This window comes from Puntigrus tetrazona, chromosome 1, assembly GCF_018831695.1.
Source record: "Puntigrus tetrazona isolate hp1 chromosome 1, ASM1883169v1, whole genome shotgun sequence".
Classification (NCBI taxonomy): Eukaryota; Metazoa; Chordata; class Actinopteri; order Cypriniformes; family Cyprinidae; genus Puntigrus; species Puntigrus tetrazona.
This window is the reverse complement of record NC_056699.1, coordinates 16,012,789-16,039,058: the sequence shown is the minus strand read 5'-3', so window position 1 is coordinate 16,039,058 and position 26,270 is coordinate 16,012,789. Positions and strand designations below refer to the sequence as shown.

Sequence of the window (26,270 nt, the reverse complement as noted above, 5' to 3'; positions counted from 1 at the left end):
GCTATTCTTCATTTGTATATATCTGCCACATCCTGGCTCAAACAAAAACCAAAGGCACATGTATACAAATAGTGCTGACTGTCAGGTATCCCACTCTCTTTGTGTAAGTGTATGTGTAAGTGTCTAACATGTGTGTGTTTAGCTTCAGGGCAAGATGAGCAAGCAGTCTCCTTTACTGCGGTTCCAGGGGACTTGTAATGTGAAGTCAAAAGATGGAACACCCAAACATACTGCACCACGGCACGAAAAAGAAAAAAAGAAAACAGCCAAAACACGCCGCAGAGTCTGATACAAAAGAGGAATATTGAAATTGAAAAAATAAGCATTTTGTCAAAGGCGGATGAAAAACCTGAAACATCACAAACCCCATGTGATGGCCCTAGCATGAGCTATTTATGAGTTCAGTCAGGATCTGCAGCTTTTCAAGCGTCACCAGAGACTTAAGCCACCGTTTTCATTGCTTCCATTAGACAGACAGTACTTCAGCATCAGGTCTCGCACCAGCTGGCTGCAGGACAGTTTTTTCCTGCAGGCCATCAGACCGTTGAACTCCTACATCATGTAACATTAGAACTAAAACCGCTCCCAACCCTTCTGCACTCATTAAAGTGGGGATCTATGACCTGTCATATTCCACGGCATAATTACTGCTTGTTTACTGCATCCCATCACGCACATTATGCCCACTAGTCTGTGCCTACTGCCACTCATGGGCGGCACCAAGGGTGGATTTTTGGGTCTTTGATCTGTAATAAAAGAACATTCATTTATTGGATGCAAGCTGAGCCTTTCACTATTTCAAATCCTCTAGCTATGTGCTCCATCCAGATGTAATAAGCAAATATTTCATAGACATAACTGTGACAAAGTAGAACATACAGCTGCAAACCAGCAACTGCTTTCATCTCAGACTCAATTAAACAGTACGCTAACTATAGACAAAATGCCCAATGAATCAATGCAGCTGTACTTTTTATATAATGTAGTTACACGACTACAGAAAGGTCTGAAGGGAAAAACTGCTCTTTTTTTTAAGGGCTTTCTGAAGTTTGAAGATAACTGTTAAAGGGGTCATTGAATGCATTGGAGTTAATTTTTACTGGGTAAACATTCACCCTTTTCGTTTTTCTCTCTATAAATAACACCCCCTTAGTTAGTTAAAGCAAGCCGATCTTGGATTATGGGCATCAATGAACCCGCTTTATGTTATGTATTGTTTCTCATTAAAAAAAACTACATTGCTCTAAGTATTCCAATTCTCAAAGCAATAGTTCACACAACAATAAAATTGTCATTAATTTCTCACGTCATGTCAATACATTTGGTCAAATCTGAAAGCAACAGGATCACCACGTTCAAAGGCCAGAAAAGTAGTAAGAACTTTGTTCAAATGTCTAATGTGATGTCAGTGTTTCAACCATAATTTTATGAAACTATGAGGAGACTTTCTGTGTGCAAGAAACCCCAAAACAAAACAAAACAAAAATAGCTGCTTAATTCAAGGATTTCCTTCTTTTCTGGGTGAGTATCCACCATGCAGCGCATCTGGATTCTACATCAGAAAGATCTCTGATTTCAGCAAAATATCTTAATTTGTGTACTGAAGATGAATGAAGGACTTATAGGACTTATTGAAATGACATTAAGTTGAGTAATTGATGACAGAATTTTTCTTTTTCATTGATATACTTTTCGCAAATTTTTTTTTTTTGTTCTTAGCTCATGAGAACAGCACACATGCTCTTGTTTTTGTATATGTGTATATACTGTGTTTTATGTGCATACTGCTCATATTTGTACACAAACAATACAGTTTCTGTATGTTAAGGAAGCAGGAAAAGAAAATGAATGTGATCAGTCAAAAAAATCTTCCATTTCCTCTATTTTACACCTTCTACTGTTATGCGAACATTTGCCTATTTGACATAGTTCCTCTTTTGCACTTCATGTACAGTTGGACTGTGTGGCACTGGCCAGCTGCTAAGCTTGTGAGGGACTGTTGCGTGTCAGGCCGGACACACGGACATGACAAAAGTCTCAAACCCTTCTTGTCTCCAGCAGCTGGGAATGCTATGTCCCTCCCCCCAAAAAATAAATATGGTGCTGAGAACTGGGAGGCACACTGTCATACTCAACGTCGCCTTCTAACCTTTGACTTCAAGCTGGCAGCTGGCTTGTTTGAGAGTGTGTTGAAAAGAAAGGTGCCCATGCTCTGTACGTATGAAAGCTATGTTACATTTGTGACCAAGAGTAATCCCAAACACGTCAACCCAGTTTATCTGGACGCCAAAGGTGAGACAGCGAGTGTGAACCTGGATTTAACACAGCAAAGTCACCTGAGAGCCTTGTGTCACTGACTCTTATCATCTGAGCCTGACTACGCATACTTTAGGTTATTTTTCAAACTATTTTTAGTCTGAACTCTAAACTAGTGGCTGTGGACGGGAATATGAAGTACATTTCCTGTTATCAGCAGATCGCTGAGAAGTTCACACACCACTGTGGCTTGCAAAAATAATTTTTGAGTATTGAGCAAAGCATTGCAGCAAATAATGATTTTTGTGCAAGCTATGATAGTTTGTGAAATTTTATGTCTTGTGACCTATGATCATTCAGGGTACAAGGAGTATTTTGATCAATGAAAACAATGAATGGCCACAATACACTTTTCAATTGAAAGTGTTTTTGTTATTAAAATATCATAAATGATTAATTCAGAAATATCACCAGGTTTTGGGAAAACTGTCCCATGTGACAATTTACAGCATTTTTACCAAACTAATCTTGTTAAAATTAAAAAAAATTGTTTTTTTTAAAGCGTACTGCCTATTTGGATCCAGTTTTAAGTGGGTCAAGACTTGAGTTCAGTCTTCAGAGAGGGTATGCTTACATTTTAGCAGCTGGAAAAATTAATCTTTACAGTAAATGCAAACATACATACACAAACACTCCACGCTGATTTAAAACTAAAACAAACAAACTAAAAACTAATTTCTAGAGGCATTCCAGTTCATTCACCATGTTAAACACTGAGCTGTCTCGATCCTCTAAGGCTTCAAATGGTTGCACTCATTCCTGGCATTATTCTCAGAAATCCAGCTGTGGTGTCAGAATGCTAAACCTTCACCCACTCTGTCTCCCAAATCTTCATCATTCTTTCCAACCTCACATCCTATCCTTTCTTCGTCTCAGACATTTCTGCACTTCCAATGGTTACTCTGAAAACACATGTATTGTACACAATGGACATCTTTGTCGAGACATTCTTCCTGTTAGCTTGGGGATAAAAAGGCGACAGAAATAAAAACCAGTCACCAAGCTTCCTGCAGACATTATCTTTCATGCAAATGTTTAACAAGACATTTCAGACGCCGCAGAGCATTTTGTCTAGGACATTATTATTATTGTTTCTTCAATATATGATTAGTGCACATTATTTCTCTTATTGTGCATTCAAATATAAACCTATATCACAAGAAGGCACAGAAGCATTTGTCTGGATGTATAAAAATGACCTACCTTTGGTATAGTGCTTTTTTCCTCTTTCACTTGGTTCAAAATGTCCAAATTGAAGTTAACTTGTGCCTGTAGAAGGACAGAGACAGGGGATATACGTTTGTGTGCGTAAGATCAGAAAATGTAAACACCAGTGAAAATGAAAATTCAATCCCTTACCCCCAATGTCGTTCCAAACTAAAAGCTGAAAGCTTTGTTTGTCTCTGGAACACAATTTAAGATATTTTAGAACCTTGAAACCCCTCTAGATGAAAAGGCTTGTGGCTGTGTCAACTTCACCACACAGATAGGTCTTCTATGTTTATTTACGCTTTGAATTGAACGAAAACTGGCTATCCGTGTGCCGTATCTGTACTCGTGTCCAGCAGACTGAACAGCACATTCCTCCAACTGTGCTTAATTACAACATTATTCATTTTATTTTCTTTGTGTGCAAAAAGTATTTTGACACTTCATAAAGTTCAGCTTGAACTACAAATGTCAGAAGGACTATTCTTAATGTCTCTCATACTTTTCTGGGCCTTACGGTGTTCATTACTTAACAGTCAATGGGACGGTCACGAGCCTCTCGGTTTTCATCTAAAATATCCTAAATTGTGTTCTGAAAACAAACAAAGCTTTTACGGGTTTGGAAGGACACGGGGATTAATGACAACATGTTTATTTTAGGTTGGAGTAACCCTTTAACTGAAACGATAAGGTTTAAAAGCAGGGGAAGACTAATGGACTGTACACAAAGTTTAGGTATATGTATTAACTTAGGACATAAAATTCACATGAATTTGAACGGTGATTGAATTTGACCTTTTTATTTTATAAAATACTTACTCCCGATGTCTTTCAATGTGGCAAAAAACAATCTGTTAGTCAAGATATGGGAACAAAGCAACTGGAGTTACTTATTTAAAAAAATTTCTAAATGAAAAATTTGTAATACAGTAAAAGTTAATTAAATGAATCCGATTACATAACTCAAGTTACTTGTAACGAGTTTCCCCCAAACGCTGTTTACTCCACACAAGGTATAAAGAAAAAGAGCTATTTTAATTAAAACCAACGGGCATTCAAACAAATATTCACCACACAGCATTGACTCCAACTCCTTTTTAAAGTGAATAACAAAAAGTGTGAGAACTCTATTTTAATCAAGAAGGTCACAACACACAATCTGTTATACGCCCTCAAAACCTTGACACACACACACACACACACACACCTCAGCTGATGAGAGACAAAGTAAAGCGTATGAAAAGGGGTGTGTGTCCCATTGAGTAAAGCAGATCGCAGCTGCACACTGAGGCACAACTGTGCCGAGCGTCTGTCCACATGGCAGCCTGAGACGCTGCGTGTGTGGCGCATGACAAAGCCGTGGCTCACCGACTTGTGGTGTTCTTGCAAACTCCCTTATTAGATCTTTCTTTAGACACTGGGGGTGTGACTCAAGCGTGTTAGACAAACCGAATAACACATTCTTCCAACTGTGCTGAAAAACAGTTTCCCGATTAAATACTGTCTTTAAAAAGTTGTTAAAATTAAGGAAGGTGTGGGAGTGTTTGGACAGTGAGTCGGTATTAAAAACAACCCTGATCACGTGACTTCAGTCACCATGGTAACAAAATCGGTAAGAAGAATCAGTGTCAGACACATGGGGAGGATGCTGCTTTATATCTGAATAAAACTCAATTGTGATGTGAACGATCACGAGTCACAAAATTTATTTAACACTTATGTACACCTACACAGTATGTACATTTCAACATGTTTTATCTTTTTTAAAAAAGAAGCACGGAAACCACAATTAGCACTTATTTTTAAAAGCCACAAACAAAAATCATGTTTCTGTAATGGATTTGGTTGAGTGAACTCTTATTGCTGTGCAGGTCCAGAGTATCCTGCTCTCAGGTGATAAATTAAACAAGTCAAAGTCATGTTCTTTGATAAGCAGACGCAATTTCAGCTGAACTAATTGTACTTTATTGCTACTTAGAGAACCTAACTACAGAACCCCAACCCTAACACATCAAAGAAGAGGTCAGTAAACGTCACCGGTTTGATCCTCGCAAAGAAGATGTATATTAGAATGACACCATTGTCACTATTGAGTTAGCATAATAACATATGATTTCCTCTTCATCTCTGTGAAGCCGATTTGACAAAAACTGTATCCGCATTTCCGGCAATGGACACAACACGGCGGAAGACTACGCAGACACTTCCTGCTCGAACAGGAAATGGGGAGTGAGGGGCAAAACAGTGGAGATGATGTCAGAGGAAAGCCCCAGTAGAGAGATTTTACCATGAACTGTCTATTGTTGCTGAGTGGACAGTCCGTATACAGCATATACGGTCAGCTTGAGACTGTGTCCCATGATGACTAACGAGTCAAATTACCAGCGCAAAACTAACCCAAAAATGCATTTCTTTCTTCTCTGTCCCAGATGCACAAGTTCTCAATTAAAGATGAAAAGAATGTGTTAGTCAAAGTTAATGCACAAACAATTTCTTCCATATGCGTTTGTTTCATAGATTTTGTGCATCAAAGCACATAGAGAACACAAACACAGAATTATAAGTAAAAACTGACTAAAATAAATATAAATATATATATATGTGTGTCACAGATGTTTTCACTGACAGTCTGCTGCTGCTTTCATGCAATGGTCATTCATGTTTGTATTAAATAGGGATGTGTTGCTCATGAATGATTTTATTCATTTGAAATGACTCCCTTATATGACTCAGAAGTAAAAAAAAGTTCTCTCTGAGAGCGGTTCATTCATTGTGTTTGTGATCATCACGCATATGCATCATCCTCTCATTCATCAAATCTTTTGCTCTTTGTACAGAGCGTCTTTTGACAAAAGCTTGAAAACTCAGATAAGACGACAGCTGAGGGTTAAACTAAGTATCAGTGGTTTCTCCCAGATTTATTTGCTGGTGTTTTCTCATTTAGAATTTAACAAAATTCATTGAAATGTTAGGTTATAGGTTATTTATTCATTTTGCTAAATGAGTTTGGTCGATTTACACGACAAATAAGTGAACAAGATACTAGTGCTAAACATATTTCAATTGAAAATATATACTACAAGTTTTAAAACCAAAGCAACGCAGGAAATGGAGCTGAATGCTCAATGCTGACAGTTTGTCAGGTCCCATCAGCAGACCTTAAACGAAAGAGGGAAACTAGACAGAAACTGGCACTAATACTGCATAATGGATTTTTGAGAGCCAAGAGTAAAAGAGTGAACATCACTCTTTTTCTGATGTTCTCCAGAGATGTCCTAATGCTAGCTTATTGATTAACTGGCCTCAACTAAACCACACACGCATACACACAGCAGAACAGATGACATGAATCAGCAGAAATGCCTGAATTGAAGAAAGCAAGACACAGAAGAACATACATATTTCATGAGTATAAATGTGCGAGAACATTCCTACTATGAGCGCTATCAAGATTAGCACACACACACACACACACACAAAATAAACTGCACTTTAAATATTAATCAATAGAAGATTTCAGATGGTTGTGTAAACATTGTGAACCATCTGGTTTTAAAGGGGACAAATCAATGCGAATGATCAAAGTTAGCATGAAACAGCAAAAGATATTAGCATTGACTGGATGGCACTTATGCTGACAGAAATATCCGGGATACAATAGTTAAGAGTGGATCCAAATAATCATCCGTCCGTCCTTTAATGGGACACCACTGATATATGACAGAGATATTTATAACAAGACCAAAGGCCGAGTACCAGTTAAAGCTATGGAGCAGGCTCACTTTCTCTAATGGATATTACATAAATATGTGGCCTGATTTTGCCTCTTTTAGGTTTGCACTATGATCTGGATTTAATCAGTACTCTACAAATTCTCAATATTCTGTCAAAGACGCATTGATAAACTCTACAGCCACAAAGAGATGTGGCTAAAAGCACCCTGTGGGAATTTCGTCAGATGTAGGGGTCTGATGAGGCTCCATTCCAGCTACGCAAAAAAACTAAGTTCTGAAATCTTCCATGCAATGACCATACAGTTTTGTGAACCTGTCAGAAAAGACTTGCTTTTGCTATAATTTTTCTTAAGTCTTTCCAGATTTTGCTTCTGGCTGCTGCCAGTCTATTAACACTCTTTTCATTGATACGCACAACTTTGAGAAAATCCAGCTGGAAAATTGTGTGAGCCAAAGTTAAAGGTAAAGTAAACAGAGTGTAAACTAAGGATTGGTTGCATCCAACTAGATGATTAGTTTATTAAGATGACTGCAAGAACATGAACGAAAAACACTCCTAAGCAATGTGTTTAACTAGGTTCAGATGAACCCAAACTCAGCCTTTAAAAATAATAATAATAATGCATGGCGATTTACCATAAAATCACCCCATGCTGTCTAAATCCTTATACGTTTTCAAAACACAGAAAAATATATTTTAAAGGAATGTTAATTACACCAAAATTTTCAAGATACAAAAAAGTAAGCCGCCTCTGTTAATGCTGAGTCCCTCTTGTATGCTGTTGAAACTGCCACTTGTCAAAGACTGACCCTGAATCTGTGTGTGGGCCACAAAAAACCCACTGTGCCAAACAGTGAGACTGACCTGGAAACAGGCTTAAAGTTTCCTGTCTGGCACACGGAAGTGTAATTTGGAGCAGCCACACAATAAAACAGCCGTAGTGACCAAAAGATTAACAGGAGGGTGACTAGTGGTTTGGAATCTACCACGTGTGCATGTATGTCTGTGTGTGTGTGTGTGTGTGTGTGTGTGTGTGTGTGTGTGAGAGAGACACTGCACTGCACAATCACCCTTAACTGAATCCATGTAAGGGGCATAAACCTGCTTGTGCACAAAAATTCCCCCAAAAACCTTGACTCATAACCCATGTGAGTCGTTGTGAAAATGACTAACATGCCAGTGGAGATCTGGCTGAACCTTTGGTGGCTAATTTTAGTGAAGGATAAAATCGGACCAATGTATCATAACTGCACCTTAAAACAATAGTCTCCAATAAATTAAAATGTCATTTACTCCCCCTCATGTCTTTTCAAATCCATAAAGGCCTTGACATACTTCAAACGAAACCGAAGAATGAACTGAAATGACCTAATTTCGAAGAAAAACAGACCAAAACGAAGTTTGTTTTGGCAGTTTGAATCGGCTCACCAAAGAAAACTTTTTTGGGAGTTTGTTTTGACTCCTAAACACCTTTAAAGTACCATTGGTCCAAGGCATTTATGCAATCGGTGTGTGTGTGTTAAAAAAACTCCACCCTTTCTGATTCAGCCGAGGTCAGGCAAGGCAGCAACATCTCCAAGCTTGTGTCGGCGACCCGGAGTTGTGCAAAAAAACAACATGGAGAAACATCAGATGCAGGTTTTCAAAAGCCATTAAAAGAATGAAAGAAAAAGTAGCAAGCGAATTGTTCTACTTCTTTCGACGCAAATTTAAAAGGTATACAACAAATACACCTTTGTTTTTAATCAAACGTATACGTGCGCTGTGAGTCATATTTATATCAATCTTCAGCCGGCCCCCAGCAGCACGGGGGGGTGTGTCAGATCGATTAGAAACAGTATACCGTTGCTCAGCCTTTTCAAACTTCTTTTTGCCCTCAAACGAAGAACGAAAGAGAACTTTGTTTGAAGTTTATCAGGACCTTAACCTTCAGTGATTTTGGCCAACAAATTTCTTTTTAAAAATATTTTCTCATCATTTTTGTCCATCCATTAAAACTTTCAAGCTTCAAAAAGTACGAAAATACACCATAGAAGTATATGAATAAAGCAGTTCAATCCAAGTGTTCTGAAGAGACATGATCAAAGTGATATGATCAAAAGAACAGACCTCAAGGTTCAAACTTGTGTACTGAAGATGACTCGAAATCTTTTGGCTTTAGAACGACATGCAAATGACAATTTTTCCTTTTTGTACTAAACCACAAATCATACGATTCCATAAAGCTGGATTTCTGAGCCAACATCTGACATATCCAATGCTACTCATAGATAGTCCTTTTGTAATATGTACATTCAGTTATTGTTTGTCTGACATCTTAAAGAGTAAATACCAAGTTAATACAATGCTATGACAAAAAGACATTTAAGATTAATACAATATACTTAACAGTTTAAATGTTAGTTCAATCTTGAAGTACCTTAGAGAGTGAGGTAAATGTGTAGTTGTAAATCAATCCTGTTTAATGCACTTTGTAAAGCAGCCATTTGTTTTGACATCCTTAGAGGGACCTTAAAAGGTCAGACCCTCCCAAAATCCACACTCTGTCATCCACACTCAAATCTGAATCTCTCGGATACAGCCTGTTTTCTAAACACATGCTATATCTAGTCCTACCCCAAAAATCAATAATAAATCAATGGAAACCTCAAATGGCAATACACTTAGGGTTGGACTTTAGGCGTAATTAGCTTCTGGTCTAGACTAAATCTGGTCTTTATCTGGGAAAACTATTTTATCTGAGGAAAACCATGAAACCAACGAGATTAGATGACTGGCGACTCTTCTGCCTTCATTGCAGGGACACTCAAAGCCTAGCCAGAAAAGTCAGTAAACAAAAAGGACCTTCAACATGTTCGGAGAGCTCAAACATTATGAATGACCCTGGAGTGTTTATGCGCACGGCTGCAAGTTCACGCTCCTCATACTGACACAGAGGTAAAATGTATAATGTATAAAATAAATACCATATTTTTAAAAGAAGGTCTGAAATATGTGATATAATATTTTTAACTCATCTAGTTAGGCACAGCCGTTTCTTACAGTCACAGTCCCGCAGTATCACTAAGACTAAGGAATAAATAGACTGTCCTAGAAAGTTCCATCTGAAGGTGTGTGTGAAGATATTAATATCGGAGTTATAAAAAAAAAAGCATGTTCTTGTTTTGCTGAAATAAGAATTTGTAGAACAAGCTTACATTTATTGCTAACTAATCAGTTGATAAAAAACAATTCTTTAACAACTAAAAATGTTGTTAAAGTTACTTGTAGACTACTGGTAGCATGATGAAGAGAGCGTTTCATTCTCTAAAATAATGTCTTTAAAGCCATATAAAGTAAAATGATCAGCCTGTACAACCAGACACTGCTAAATTATTATCATATCTTTCCCCAACGTACAGATTCATTGCTTTCAGATGGCAACTGCATTTCCAAAAGGATATGATGGAAACATACTGGAATTTGCAGAGGAAGAATAAGCAAAAATATTGCAAACATAAACAATTAAGCAGCAAATAAATAACTCGATGAGGGCTGACATTTCACACAGCGGTGACCGGATACGCTCTGACCCATCTCGTTCCTTTCATTCATTCATTCACTCTCCGGGCAAAAGCTTGACCTTACGGCTTTTTAATAAATGAGATCATCCTGATGCTGGATTTCATGCATTCTTCTTTCCCTTCATCTAACGCTCTATTAATTTAAGTGCCTAATTAATTGAATTACATTTTCTTGTTTTAGATTTAATTCTCTCTTACTCTACTGTAAACGTACCGAATGAGAAAACTGAAGGAAGGGAAGAACACTGAATGATATGTTTTCCAGCTGGATGAAGTAGGGCTGTCGTCATGCTGAGATCACTAATGTCACGAGGGGTCAAACGTCATTGGGAAGGAAAGAATAAAGTTCAGAATCTGGGCAGTGAGCCACTTCATTTGTTCTTGCCAGACTAGCAAGTTTTTGTAAAGATCTGTCTGATGTGTTGCAAACACTCCATGACCAATTTCACAGATTTTCTCCTGAAGTTCCTCCAGAATAGCTGAAACGAGAAAAGCCATCTCTAACAACTTTCCCCATCCATTCTGACATCTGCACAATTGCGTCCGCCTTAGTTATATAAAGTTACCAATGAAGCATGTCACCAAAACTTTTCCCATATCATATGAGAAGCAGCATGACACCATTTTGCTCTTTTAGAAAATCACTGGAATGTGATGAGGTCAGCGTCTTTATCAATGTCTGGTCCAGAAGGAGAGTCAGTGTGTGGCTACATCTCATTAACGTTTGAATGTTCACAAAGGCTCAAATTCTGGGAGTGTTTCAATGAGTACGTGAGATTGCATGCACGGTTATAATAGTATGGGTTTTGGACAGTCTTCATCTGTCTGTCTAAATGTACATAACTGAATATAGCATAAGTGTACAACACTGTATGATTGTTAACATGTATAGATGCTGGACAAACCCAAGAACAATCCCATTATGCAGATCCGTGTGAGTTTGACTTACAATGCATGTACATTCACCCGTGATTTCACTTTTTTGTTTCAGGTTCAATCGTTTGTTAAACCTATGTATTCTGGACTGATTTCTGTTTAATTATACACTAAATTTATTAAATAAATAGTTCACCCAAAAACGTTCATTCCGTCAGCATACCGCTCATGTCATTCCAAACTACTATACCTTTTTTCTTCTCTGAAATATAGATATTTTTTAGAAACTCTGCAAACTAAATGGTGTTGGTGAGCATTGACTTTGTAAAACACTCCGAGACATTTCTCAAAAAAATCTTTAATTCAGTTCTAAAGAAGAAAGTAAGTCATGCAGGTTTGGATTTACATGAGAGTGAATAGATAATGACAGAATTTTCATTTTTGGGGGAACTATTCCTTTAATGAGGATGAATTTAATATGTAGCCTAATCTGCTCTGCACATAAATGTAATACATAAAGCCTGACTGAATCGAATTTCTTCACAATTACGCTGTTAAATAAGCCTACTGTTCTCCGGAAGCAATTTATTTTATAAGTGGATAGTAAACGCAGTTTAAGCATGGTAAATTAGTTTTAAAAATAACAGACACGCACAACTCGCGGTTTCTTTTAAAAGCCACAGACTTCCAAAACATGCAAAAGAAAATATGCATTTCTTTGTTCAAATCTGTTTGGTAAATTAATCTCAGATCTATGTCGGAGTTAACTTTGGGCGAATTACTTGGGGCAATTTGAGAAAGCCGACTTTGAAGAGCTGGCTCTGAAAGGTCTAAAGCGAAGGACCAAGCACACCTGATGATTGCAGCCAAGCTTTTCTACCAGCAGAGCGTTCGCTGGCCTCCAGGTGCTCCGCTGTGGATCCTCGTAGCTGCTGAGGACCTATCTGGTTTCACTTTCCCCCGGTGACTGTTTCACGGAGGGCTACAGTTCTCTTTGAAGATCTGCCCCCTTTTCTGAAGGGGAGCTTTGGTAAAATAACACCAACTAACATCTGAGTCCTTTGTGTGGCCCCGGCTCTTGAACAAAAAAAGCATTAATTTCGAATCCAACTCAAAGGTTTTTTTTTTGTTTGTTTTGTTCTTAAATTAAATCAAAGCAAAACCGGCTGAAGTCTAATAACCAAAATGTGTTTTTGAAAATTGCAGCCACTAGAGAATGGAGATGATGCGCTGTACATAGAACTGCCCTATGCGAAGCTAATTTCTCTCCTGCAGATTTGGCATTAACCACGAAAGCATGTTTAGTCAAAGTGTTCACACACATAGACGACTTCGATATTTGTCTAGCTGTGATGCATTAGCGACAGCTGTTTTTCTCATCTAAACTGCTTTGTCCACACACTCGTGCAGAGGACCACAGATTCCCTTTCTCTGCACAAGGAACAGAGAAATGGGGAAACATGGACCAAACACTTATTTTCTTAAGGTCAGCGAATTACAGACTGCATCCCACCTTCTACCCATTAGCGATCAAGGATGTAGACAACATCCTCTGACAGTGAACAGCTAATGCACACTTTAAAAAAAAAGGACACAACTGAAGGGCACGGGCTCAGAAGGACAAGAGTGAAAAAGTGCCACAAGGACTTATTGCGAAACTTCCTATAATTTAATCTCTCACTACATGGACTTTTATTTGGCAGGAGCACTTGGAAAGCACGGACACCCCTCAGTGGATCTTGTCAAATATACTTAAGCTGCAGTCAGTCATTTAGTCCTAGCAGGGAAAACAACAAATTAGATTTGCTTCACTCACCAATGCGGTTACAGCCAACTGTTTTTGACACAGTTATGTGTACAAATAGACTGGTTATGCGTTATATATATTTTTAATGTTAATTTTAAAATATTTGTTACACATTTGTGCATAAGTGATTTGCGTAAAAAGTAAAAAAAATATCTGTGATTAAAGATGTTTTGTATGAGGTTACCAAGTAATTTACAACTATAAAACAGAGGTGTGTCTGTGAACAATAACGCCTCAAAAGTAGCACTACAACCAAATAAGTTGTCTTGATGTTATTTCCCTGTTTCATAGCCCAAGGATGGTAAGGGACAATCCCTGTTTAACATATTCAGTGTGTCAGGAGTTAACAAGATTATTCTTCCGAGAATAAACACCAATTATATTTACACCCACTTTAACAGTAACACGGGCAACATAAACAGGTTTCAATGGCAAGTCGTGGAAATGGAGGAAGAATGACATTAAAACGTTATTTAAAAACACTTGGAAGAGGACATTAGGACCCGAGTGACTGTAGCAGGACAATGAACACAGTCTGGATACGATGGCCTAGAGCGCACGCGACACGCAAATAAAAGACGTTTAAAACACGCCGGAAATCTTTACATAGCCCGCATTTCTAGCCTCGCTGCCTCGATAAACCGCTTTCGTTCATTTATCAACCCCGTAGGGTCATCGAATCGAGACGTACGGTTTAAACCCCAGAAGTACGCGCTAGCCCACGGGCTCGACAGGGTGGAGACCAGCGAGCTGACAACGCCGTCTCGAGTCAGATTCATTTTAAAGCGCGCAGATGGACGCATAATTACAGTGCGAGAAAATAAAACAACTCCCTTCACCAACGTGGGGTGAAGGGGCATCAAATGCACGGGCGTTATGAACACACCCAGGATTACGCAGACACACGGCGTTGAATGAAAACACGTGACGGACTTTTTATTCCCCGTTAAAGTGTTGTTGGTACATAAACGTAACGTGATGGAAATGAAATGTCACACTTAAGCACTAGACTAGACCGTGCGCACTAGCTGCTCGGCCACACACCCAGAACAGCCAGAGGCTTTTTTTTGACTCCACTGGAAGACAACGTTAAACCCAAACGAGCTTATTACAGTTCAACAAACTAACCACCACCTGGTCGCCAGATTCAGTTACTGATGATGCACGCGGGGACTGTCCCATTGTCAAATGACTAAGACAAATTCGACCCCTTTCTTTAACACGCTCCATGTCTTTTTTTTGTCCAGGCAAATTTCTCATAAGGACACACAATAACAGCACGCCATACAACTAAACCGGTTTCCTCAGGCAGTTTGGGGTCTTCCATCCCTTTCCTAACGTAAACCCACTTTTACAACAGTTAAAGCCTGCGCGCGAGCATCGGGACATAAGAAAGATGAGATAATAGTAGCCACTTACCCAGCGGCGAAGAGCTCTGCAATTCTTTTATGTAATGAAAACAGCCGATAATTATTTAGAAGAACGTTAAAGGCGGTTATCCCACGTCCCTGGTGATGAATAACGCGGTGTATGTACTAAAAAGGCAAATTATTCATTTGCCCGATTCAATCCTCCTAGTCTTCTATTGACACATTTCGGTTTCCTCTCCCATTCTCTCTCGGAGAACGGAGATTGCTGCGCGTTCCTCGCGTCCAGTTTCCTGTCCTGCCCAGATTCAGCGCTCGACCAATCAGCCGGCCGCAAGGAGGCGCGTGGAGCCCCCTCTCTCCACACGAGAACAACAGCAGGCCGCTGCCGGTGCGCGAGGACAACAGGCAGCACATGTGCGTGTATTATGGCACGGAACTATAGGCAGTCAGAATAATAAAAGTACAGTCTGCTTTACTCTTTGAAGTCATGTTGATTCGCTGGACCCGAGCTATGGGCTGATAATGGGCATGCGCGCCACATTTCTCGCTTTTTAAAGGAACATTTAGCAAAATGGAAAGTTGTACTGTTCGAAGGACTTTAGTTGATGATATACATTGGAAAAGAGCCTGGCTTTTACCTGTGGCTTTATAGCTAAAAAAAAAAATGGATCTGATACATTTTAATTTTGTCAATGTTGTACACTACTTTGTGTAAAAAAAAAATAAAAATAAAAATAAAATAAATAAATAAATAAATATATATATATATATATATATATATATATATATATATATATATATATATATATATATATATATATATATATATATATTATAATACCAAAATTGCAAATAGTGTCCCATATAAAAATTCAATTAAACTCACACCTGAAACAACTTTAACTTATTAAGATATTACAGAGAATAATTGAGAGAGAATTCATGCATTTAGATGCTTTCCTTGTGCGTGACAGTTTGAAATTGTGCTGAATGTCTCTGCGATGTTACATAATATGTGTATGAATATGTTTAACTCATATAACTTTTTCTCAAAGTGTTAAATGTATTTTAGTTAATTTCAATGAATAATTGTAGATTTTTTTTCTTAGTCACATCATGTGGAAAAGCTTACAAACTCCAGAGTGAAATGTAAAAACAAAGTTAGCAAGTTTAGTTAGCAAGTTTGTTTGTAGAACAAAGCTGCACATTTGTGAGAAAGTGTAGTAACGTTCACCCCAGCGGACAAAACCATAACTGCAACAGTGCTTTGTTTATTAGAAAACGTCGCACGCTTTTCTATCGGTCTATTCTTTAGCGCTTTAACCATCTAAAGACTAAATTAAATAATATTATAGTTTTATTTTTTATTGTTGTTGTTCTGTTTTTTATTAAATATAGAATAGTTCATTGAACCATACGCAAAATCAAATAAAGAAAGAAAGTTTGCATATGTTTTATACTGAGCTTTTTCTTATATTGTATGATACAAATGAGAATAAGCTACTCAAGAGGGAAGAAATACCTCAGTTTTGTTCAGAAGTCCAAACTGAGCGGGCAAAATATGCAATTTCGTGCAGATGCTGATAGTTATATTATTAAATTATAAATCAATGAGATCTGTACAGCAGTATACCAGGCTATAGAAATCAGCTCTATATCTCCCAATAATGCCTTAGCAAGATGATATTTAAATGCTTAGTTTCATGAACAAAACTCTCTCATTTCAAAACATATAGTGCAATGATGATTGGAAGATGAACAATGAAACATTTCTTAAATCCTATCATATTTGATATTTTGTTTAACACAAATTATAAGAGGCTTTTTAGTTTTAATCACATGGATCATTCAGAAAACGATCAAATATAAAGCAAACACTAAGCTTTTAACAAGTAAATGACAATTGTTAATAAGAATAAAATATTAGTAAATATAAAACAAACAAAACTATATAAATAATAATAATATATATAATAACAATTATTTTAAAATGATCGTTAAGTGATTTTCCTAATTAATTACATAAATCAGCTGATGTATTATGTATTGTCTGCATTATTATTATCCAAGTTGGTATTCTGATTTTTTCAAGCATTTTTCCAAACACATCAATCTTAAACAACAATAATTAGGAACTGAATCATATATATATGATTATTGTCATTATTCAGATGTGCGAACTATTAATCAGGTTTTCTTTTACAGATAAAATCTGAAAAAGAGATTTAACTCTTTAACTAAACAATTATTAAATGCATGGGAAATTCAGAACCAATGCAATATTAATACAGTACAGAAATTGCAAAGTTAAGACATGACCATTGAACAGAAACATGATTATTGGGTAAGCAGGGTCAGAAAAAGAGAAAAGAAATTAGTGGAGAAGAAAAGACACATGTAAAGTACAAAAGAATGAACAGTTAAGGTAAGAATTGGGCGTTAAACCATCAGGAATATATATATATATGTATGTATGTATGTATGTATATATAGACGGAGATATGTAGATAGATAGAGTATACAGTACACACACAGTATATACTCACACACACACTTTCATGAATGGAAGGCTCTGTAAATGTTATCACATTTGTGTGGTTCACACTTAGGAAGTATGTTTAAGGGGGTGCTAGTGCATGTGGGGTCTGAAACCAGTTCCAGTTTTAGGTTTAAATACAAAGGCAACCACAAAACCTCATCATTTGCATGTGTTCTCATCTCATGAATATTATAAGCAGAAACACGATTAATCAGAATCTTTCTTTCCATCAAGGAAAATGTAGAACGAACAGAGATCATCAGCAGCAACGTGGGCTGAGATGGTTTCTGGTATTATGTGAATCGGTTGCCATAGAGATCAGAAAGTGCACTGGTTCTGACGTGCATTCAGTTTTAGATTAAAAACAGGAAACAAGAAGACTAAATCAGCTTAAAGTCATTTTCCTGTCCTACACGTGTGTTAGAGAAAGTCGGTGACTGCCAGAAAAGGCCTTTAATGCACTTTTTTAAACAAATGCATGCTTTTTCCAGTCAAGGGTGTCTGCCGTTTTAACACTGAGGAGCTCTTTCTTTTTCATCTCTTTCATTTTCTGCATCTGTTACTCTCAAGTACAAAACCGCTTTAACCATAAATGACCCCCACCCAACAACTCTTCAAACTATTTACAAGAAAAATCACTTACAGGGTCTCTTTATACTCCCTGAACGAGGAAACACCAGCTACTGTGTGATGCCATTAGAACGCTAACAGACACACTTCATGAAACATGCAAATAACATCAACCACAAAAGGGTGCAAGGAGAGAATGGAAACTTCCTGTTTGGCTCGTGATACGCTGGAGGCTGAATCTGCCGTACAAGCGCGCTGTGCTTGTGCAAAACAGTGCTAAAACGAAAGGCAGCAGTCCTGCCTTTTCAGCATTTCTATTGTGTGAAGATTTAAAAATCAACAGATGGAGATTTTTAGGACCTCTGTGACCCTAGTAAGTCTCTGTCTCTTACATAGCAGCCTATCTGAAACACAGAGCCTGTGCAGAGGTGAGATGTATTTTTTATTTACTTTTAACGTTCAGTACAGTGGTTCATAACCTTTGTCTGTGTAACCTAACACGTTATGTTAATTTAAATCATTTTTAACTGATCAGCCGAAAGCATATGAAGTATATCTTGACTTGTTTTTGACGAAAGCCTTATTGGGACTGATGTTTAAATGCAGGGGCTTTGAGTCGAAAGGATTGAAGCCCAAAAAAAGGCACTGAAAATTTGATCATTTTAGTTTGTCGATGTATGAGAATCAAAATATTGCACAGGATAATTGTATTTTATGATGCTGGACTTACATCAAACCTAAGTATAAATTCTTAATTCGGATATGAAAACCTAATTAAAAGAGATAATGTCAAAATATGTATATTATGTTGAAATTTTAAATGTATAGTCACAATTATAAGATACTGTTGTTTGTTTACATCTTGGCAAAATGTGTGTGGGATGACAGAAATGTGGGAAATGCCCTTAATATAAATACATGATCATATATAATAACATATATATATATATATATATATATATATATATATATATATATATATATATATATATATATATATATATATATAGTAGTAAAAAGTAGTAGAACAAAGAAAGTAGAGAAAAGAAATTCAGGAAATTTTACACCTTTTGTGCCGATGCATAAATCAAAATCAAAACCACAGTCTAATTAAATGAGGTTTGCTCAGTGAAATATTGCGCAGTCAGACTCATTTAAACCAACTTAACCACAGACATCTAATTTGTGAGGCGGGCAGAATACAACAGAGTACACAAACGGTGTGATTTTTGTAACACGTTTTACATTTTACAACAAGCTGACATGTTTTGCACTGATATTCTGACAGCAGAAAAACAAATGAGGAAGTTAATCATTCTGCAGAAGGATGATTCAGTCTTTCCTTTTTCTTTCTTTCTTTCTTTTTTTTTTCCAAAGCGAAGTTCAAAGCAATTTGTTCAAAAAACTTTGTCTCTATGACAACATTTCTCCGCTCTTACAGGCAAAAGTTGATACTTATAAAATTAAGAAAGTTCTTGTTAAGAAAGTTTTGTTACTCTGGTTACTTTTATTTATTTATTTACGAATTAGGCATAAAGTGCCTGTGACACGTTCATTTTACGTAAAGGTACTCAGACCACCGGAAATGAAAAAGAAAACAAGTATAATTGACAGTTCTGATCGGTAGCAGTAAAAAAAGAAGTGCATGTGCCGACTTTTTTGATTTGTGGTTTCAGCGTGAACTACTGACAAAATAAACAGTGTAATATAAGTATAGTGTTGCTCCGAAGACTAATTTCAGATTTGAAAAGTTAAAACTTAAGCAGTTTTAAGATGCTATTGATGTTTGGTGTCCTCTGCGCTGCAGGTAATCTGCCGCCCGGTTCAACACGTGGCGCTGAACAGCAGCGTCACCATACCCTGTCCCGTTCTGACTGCTCCAGAGATGGTCTTCAAATTATACAAAGGCCCAGAAGAGATCTCTTACGTCCGAATCAATAATACACACATCATCAAACATAACAACGGCCCGAGGAAAGATTTCTCTGGAAGCTTCAAAGTTAATGATACGAACAACAGCACCAGTTTTATCCTGAACAGTGTAACAGTGAACACCACAGCCCTGTACACTTGTGAGGCTGAGAGATTTTTCCTCCTCCGTTTCAGAAAAGTGGAGCACAAACCACAAACTATTGTGTTTGTTGAAGGTATGTTCGCTATGCTTGTCATGGGGCGTTGTCATTAAACTGCATTAATCAATTGGCAATATAATTAGCAAGTTGTAATATATATATATTAATTATTATCTGTGCTCGGTTAATGTACAGTTATATTTTGCATCACTTCTTTTCTGTGTGTGTGTGTGTGTGTGTGTGTGTGTATCTGTGTGAGCGTAGTTGAGTCATTTTTCTGCTTTGAGAGTACAAACTATCACGATGCAAAAAGGCGTAGTTCTGCCCAGATAGTATATAGAATGTTAGGGGATGGAATATATATCTACAATATAAAGGTACAATACAAAATGGAAAGTCCTCATAAAAAAGGGAATGGAGGAATATCCTGATGTCCACTTTGAGGGCACTTATCGAGAACAACGCTGGGGCAGGGGATAGAAAATACAGTTTGTACTGTAAAACTATTTTGTCTATAGGTTGTCCCCATAAAGCATGGAAGCCCAATGTGTGTGTGTTTCAACAGGAGACCAGTTAGAAAGCGTAAACGGCTGTCAGCAGGTCAATCACCTGGCTTTTGGGTGGTGCTGGGAGTCATGAGCGTATACGGGTGGTTATGACTTGCACAGTTTTCATTCTGCGGGTAAATACTTTTTATTCACTTCAAAAGACTTTCATAATTTAAAAAGTTTTTCATTTGACTGACGTCTCATGAAAAATCACGCAGACATATGACTAATACGATTTTTTAATGCGCCAATTAGTAATCCTGGCCTCTCATTATAATATTGGCTGCAATGCTTTGTCATTATTATATTAAATTACATTTTTAACAATAACATGCAGTGATTGCAATTACACTTTTGTTAGTGTAATTCACCAGTATTTTTTCACGTGGATGATGATCGTATGTTTGATGTCTCTCCGTGCACAACAGATCAAGCTGAACGCTCCCTTCAAGGACAGAGAATGCAGACGGAAATGGCAGGGGTTCAACATCCAACCTGGCAGGGCTTTTACATAGACACTGTATGAGACTATCAACATTCAACACACCCTGCCAAGAACGATCACTGACATCACACCAGACCACGATGTTTCAAAAAAGGGCTCACTGCATTCTGAGAAAATCAACTACATGGCCTTATGTATTATATTTTCATTTAACCCACTATTAAATGTAGCCAAGACGTTGTTAGCTTCCCTAGCATGTGTCTGTGCGTCCTCTCTTGTCTCTTTTTATTGTTACATTTATTTGGAAATAAACAAAACAACAATATTTTCCCTTTGTGACACTCTATGCGCATTTCCCTGTATAAAAGGAGGCCTTAGCAAATTCCATGTTAACCCAAACCTGCACAGCGGTTTACTAAGTCCACTTTCCAGGTTGCAAACCACTTTTATTTTTCAGAACAACCCCAAAAGGAAGCTGTTTCTCTCCAAGGTCTCGCCCTCTCTCTTTTTCCTCTCTGTGTCACACACACACACACACACACACTGGAAAGTGACGAAGTGAGTGTGAAATGTTATGAAAGCTCTGGGGTGAGGGTCTCAAACCTTACTGGCATGTCTGAAGCAGCTTTTGCTTTCTCTTTCAGTCTCGCCTCTAGCTTCTCGCTCTTTTGATGGCAATGACACGGAAAATCCACTGGAGGGAGACGCAGGGCTTACATTCCATTAACCAGGAGCCCCTAGAGCCTGAAGGGCACGGTTCGTGAGTGTGTTACTCTCGTAATTCTCGTGCTCCTCTCCTTTCTATAATCACCCCACCCTGTGTGCCAACACTCTTAAAGAACTGTCTACCCACGCTGCACGCGCGCCAGAGCCACAGCGCGCTTTCCGGTGAGCACGGTTTCACGCGCACAGGCATTCTCTCGCAGACGCGCGCGCAGACGCGGGAGATGGGTGCGCGGAACATTTCAGCGCGCGCTAATATATAACCTTCACACGCTTAAAATAAACTCCAAGTGCAATATCGTTAATAAATAGTTTTGTATCGGTTTAAAAATCTATATTACTAGATTTTTTTTTTTTTTTTGGTGGGACAATGGATTTACAGAGCACGAATGAAACTCAGATCCCGATTTGGGAATGTTCAAGAACTCCAGACAATTCCAGCGTGAACAGCTCCGCGTTGGAAGTTAACGCCACCTGTAGCAATGCGTCAATAATTCAGAAATTCAAACCCACGCGACCAAGAGGTAGAGAAATAACGCATGTTAACGTTATGTTGTCTTGTTTTCCTCGTTCCACTTGATAAACATGATACCTGCGTATGATACATAAAAAAAATCCCAGTAAAAACGATTCATTATTTATATATTTTAGTTACAACGGCGTGCCTGAACATTAATTATGAAATCATACATTCCCAAAGCAATAACCACCACCGACACAAACGCATTAAAGATAAACTTCGGTAGCTAGTTTACTGATTTCAAATACTCATTAAGGTTTTAAGAAATAAGTCAGTATTTTCTTTGCGTTAAGAGCTGTGTCACAGGTAACGGTTAGTGTAATTAAACCCCAAGGATGCTCTTTGCATTTTTCAGCTCTCATCAGCATCATTATACTCTCTGAACATGCAAATAGTGTTTACTTCATTAGGAGATGACCAAAAAAATCCTGCATAAGTGTTGTCACTAGTCCATAGGTGTCCGAAGCCACGACCTCTTGAATGACTGTCTGGCAGCAAACATCTGCAGTTCAGTTCGTTTCAAACATCCGTCATTTGTGATACCCAGAGTTTATATTAATGGCACATTGCGACGTGAGGCGGCTCCGCTGCTCGGAAAAGGTTATGCGATTGTCTAGTTTCAGCCTGAGAGTGTTCTGATCGTGCACACTTACAGTGTCAGTGATGAAAGAAGCTGGCACACAGCTGACAAGACTGTGATTCACGCATGAGAATAAATGTGGAGCAGGGGTAGGTGAAATTATACACCGGATTTTCAACAAATTCATACATTGCCAGTTCCTGCGTTCCTCGACGTAAGTGAATGATGTTGAATTTGCGACACATATCAGCTTACACCCTCAATAAACGCTGTCCCAACAGGGCTAAATTTATGTTAGTTCTGCATATTCCAGTTATATAATTGCTGTGTTTGATATACGTATGTATAGTAATGAAAAATCACAAAGTACTAAAGCGAACCAATTGTTAATACAGATCCTACAAAATCACCACCGTATAAGCACAAGGGTTTAAGTTGTTTACCACTTAGCATGGCTCCATTTGGTAGATGACGCAACTAACATCTGGCTACAAAGAGCCTCTCACTCCGTTGACTTTCATTCAGAAATATCAGTGTATTCTGATGAAATAATGTTTTTTGTAAGCAATATTTGCGCCAGATTTTGTCCATAGAGATTTAAAAGTGTAAATAAATCAACTTATTCTCTCCTGTCACAGCTCGTTGTAGGCAGCACCACATATAAAACTAGCAATCTGCTTCTGCCAAAAAACCCGATAATCAGCTTATTGTCTCATCAAAATAAACCTAAAGAATGTTTGCTATTTTTACAAATTAATAATAATAATGATAATCGTCATGTGTCACAACTGGCCAGCTACACACACACACACACACACACACACATAAAAAAAAAAAAAAAAACTAAACAAAAAAAAGCATCTCTGTATGTTGCACACACAGCATGCGCTTAGGAGGAGGAGCTGAGGAAGGCAGAAAGGATGGGGATTGATAATGACATCATGTAGAGTGTGGGTTGAACAGTAGATGGGGATATTTGACAACTGCAATTAGTGAGCGCTTGCAAGTGCAAGTATAAGCCTAAAAAACAGCAACCCACCAAATTTATAAGCACTTTCATGAAAAATCAAGCTGCTTATACTAAAAGGACACAGTAGTTGTATTAGCATTGCAGTGGCGCCATGTTGTTTTCCTGCAGCTTTAGTGTTATTGGTCACGTGGCATTTCCGGCTCATGCGATTGGCTCAAAATGATTGACAGCAGACTTGAACAGTCGCGTGTCATCATGAGCAAAAGCTGTCATTTTTAAATTGCATGCTCCTGGAGGTTTTCTGCACTGTAACGATGAAGAGGCATTGGGATAAATAGGAGCGCTAACGCTTGTTTATTTTAACGTGGATCACTAATATAATTATTTTAATTCCTGTTATGTTGTCTGCATGTCTTATTTTTTATACAGTTACAAAGACAATGCATCAGTATAGAGAGCATGGTTCTTTGATCACGTGAAAGCATGCATCGTTGCCCTTTATTGGCCTAATAGATAGTGAGTCCAGGACTCGTAACATAGGTCCGGCAGAGGATTGTAGGTGGTGGCGTGAATGTCCAGCGCTCTCTCCCTTGTGACCCTGAGCAAGTCCCAGAACCCCCTAACTGCTGCAGCCCCGGCTTACCGCTGCCTGCACCTTGAGTTAAATGCAGAACACAAATTCCAAGTGTGGGTCACTTTTACTTCATGCCCCAAACGTTGACTTAACATTCATATTTTGCTGATTATATTTGACACCTCTCTAATTTTGACGGCGAATAGTCTTTCAGCACCTCCGCTGTCTTCTCAAATCCTACTCCTGTTTCTTTTTCCGTTTCCGGTATCATAATAGTTGTGGCATTGTGTGAAGTGTGGCGTTTCACATATCTTGTATCATAACATCCAAAGAGCAGTCATGTTAGGGTACTTGCTCTTAACTAACAATTTCTAAATCAAATCATACGAGTTGTTGTTTCTGCTGATCCCCTGTCCAAACCTTCCTGCGCCTCCCTTACAACACCTCTGTCTAATTGCCATTGCAGCATGAATAAATGATGTGGTAATGTGGTTTGACTGCTGCTGGCTGTAAATGCATATATTTCGTTGATGATGGGAGGTGATGCTAACAGCTGTTTACCTGTGTTAACTGTTGAGGTCTATATACAGTAAGAAGCTTAACGATAACAGAGCTAATTACTCTGTAAAAAAGCCTTTTATATGCAAGACTGAAGTGCCGATAAATTAAAATGCACATCGTGTTGTAATTAAGTAGTTGCTTTGATAAGAAATTTATTGGATGAACAGGATATTATACCATTTGCTTTAACAAACAAATAAACCAAACAGTACAGTTATTATGTTTTATAGTGTTGACTGTGGTGTGTAGTGAAAAAATGAGATCATTCTTTACCAAGTAAAAAAAAAAAAACACTGCGTTGCTGTGTTTTCCTGAAACTAAAAATTGAACAGAAGCTGCTAACATTAGACTTTGGCACTTTGCCTGAATAAAATAGCTTTAATTTTAATTGGCTTCCAAATTACAGCAAATCCTTTTTACCCAGTCTAATTCACGTTGACATTCATAAAATCACAGACTTACTGACTCCCTTTGACTAATTTTAATTTATTCATCAAATTAATAAGGACCCATTCATAACACTGGCACAGCAATGCCTGTAGATAATTTCCATACAAGTAGGCGTGCAGAAGAAAGTAGCAGAACTGACCAATGAATAAAACATCATAAAGATGAATTATTGAAATGCATACATCAGTGCTTGCCGTTCACGACGCTGAAGAAAAAGTCTATAATTCAAAACTTTTGCTCATTTAAAATACGAATGGCTCATATGTTAGTTGTTGGGCCAGGGAAGGGCAAGCGGCTCAACTGTGGCCAGTGCAGATGTGCAACAAAACTACCCTGTGGGGGAAAAGGTTCTGTGTGAGAGTAGGTGACGCGCAGAAGGTGCCAAGCATCTGACTTCAAGCAGGCGCGTGGAAACAAAACAGTGCCATACATATAAAACATGGCAACAATTTATGCCACTGAGATGAATGCCATCAGAGAACCGCCAAGGAGAAATTTGAGAGTAGTTTGTTTGAAGCCTCTCTGCAGTTATCCCAAACTCACAGATGATAACGGTCTGCATTATTATTTAGTTTATACTGACACCTTTAATCCCCACTAATGCTTTGACAAATCATGCTTTTATTACAAAAATCATATTATGTCATGTTAATCAAATAACTAATATAATATAGACTCAGTTATTTCTAATTAAATAGTATAGATTTATATTTAATGTTATTTTCTTACATGCAGGCAGTGCATGCAGTACAGACACATGAAACACTGAATTAAAAGTGATTGTGGGTTATGGCTTTTGCTTCGGTTTTGTTTTCATACTTGCTGAAAGTAATGACTTTAAA

The 26,270-nt window shown here is 37.9% G+C and overlaps 1 protein-coding gene across 1 annotated transcript in view; it reads right to left on the bottom strand.

The window, feature by feature from the left end:
* Positions 1 to 15,120, bottom strand: part of raph1b (Ras association (RalGDS/AF-6) and pleckstrin homology domains 1b) — a 40,334-nt gene extending 25,214 nt beyond the window's left edge. Inside the window, 1 exon segment of the mRNA XM_043246230.1 lies at positions 14,926 to 15,120. The gene's annotated coding sequence lies outside the window, so the exon portion shown is untranslated.
* Between the last annotated feature and the right edge of the window lie 11,150 nt (positions 15,121 to 26,270).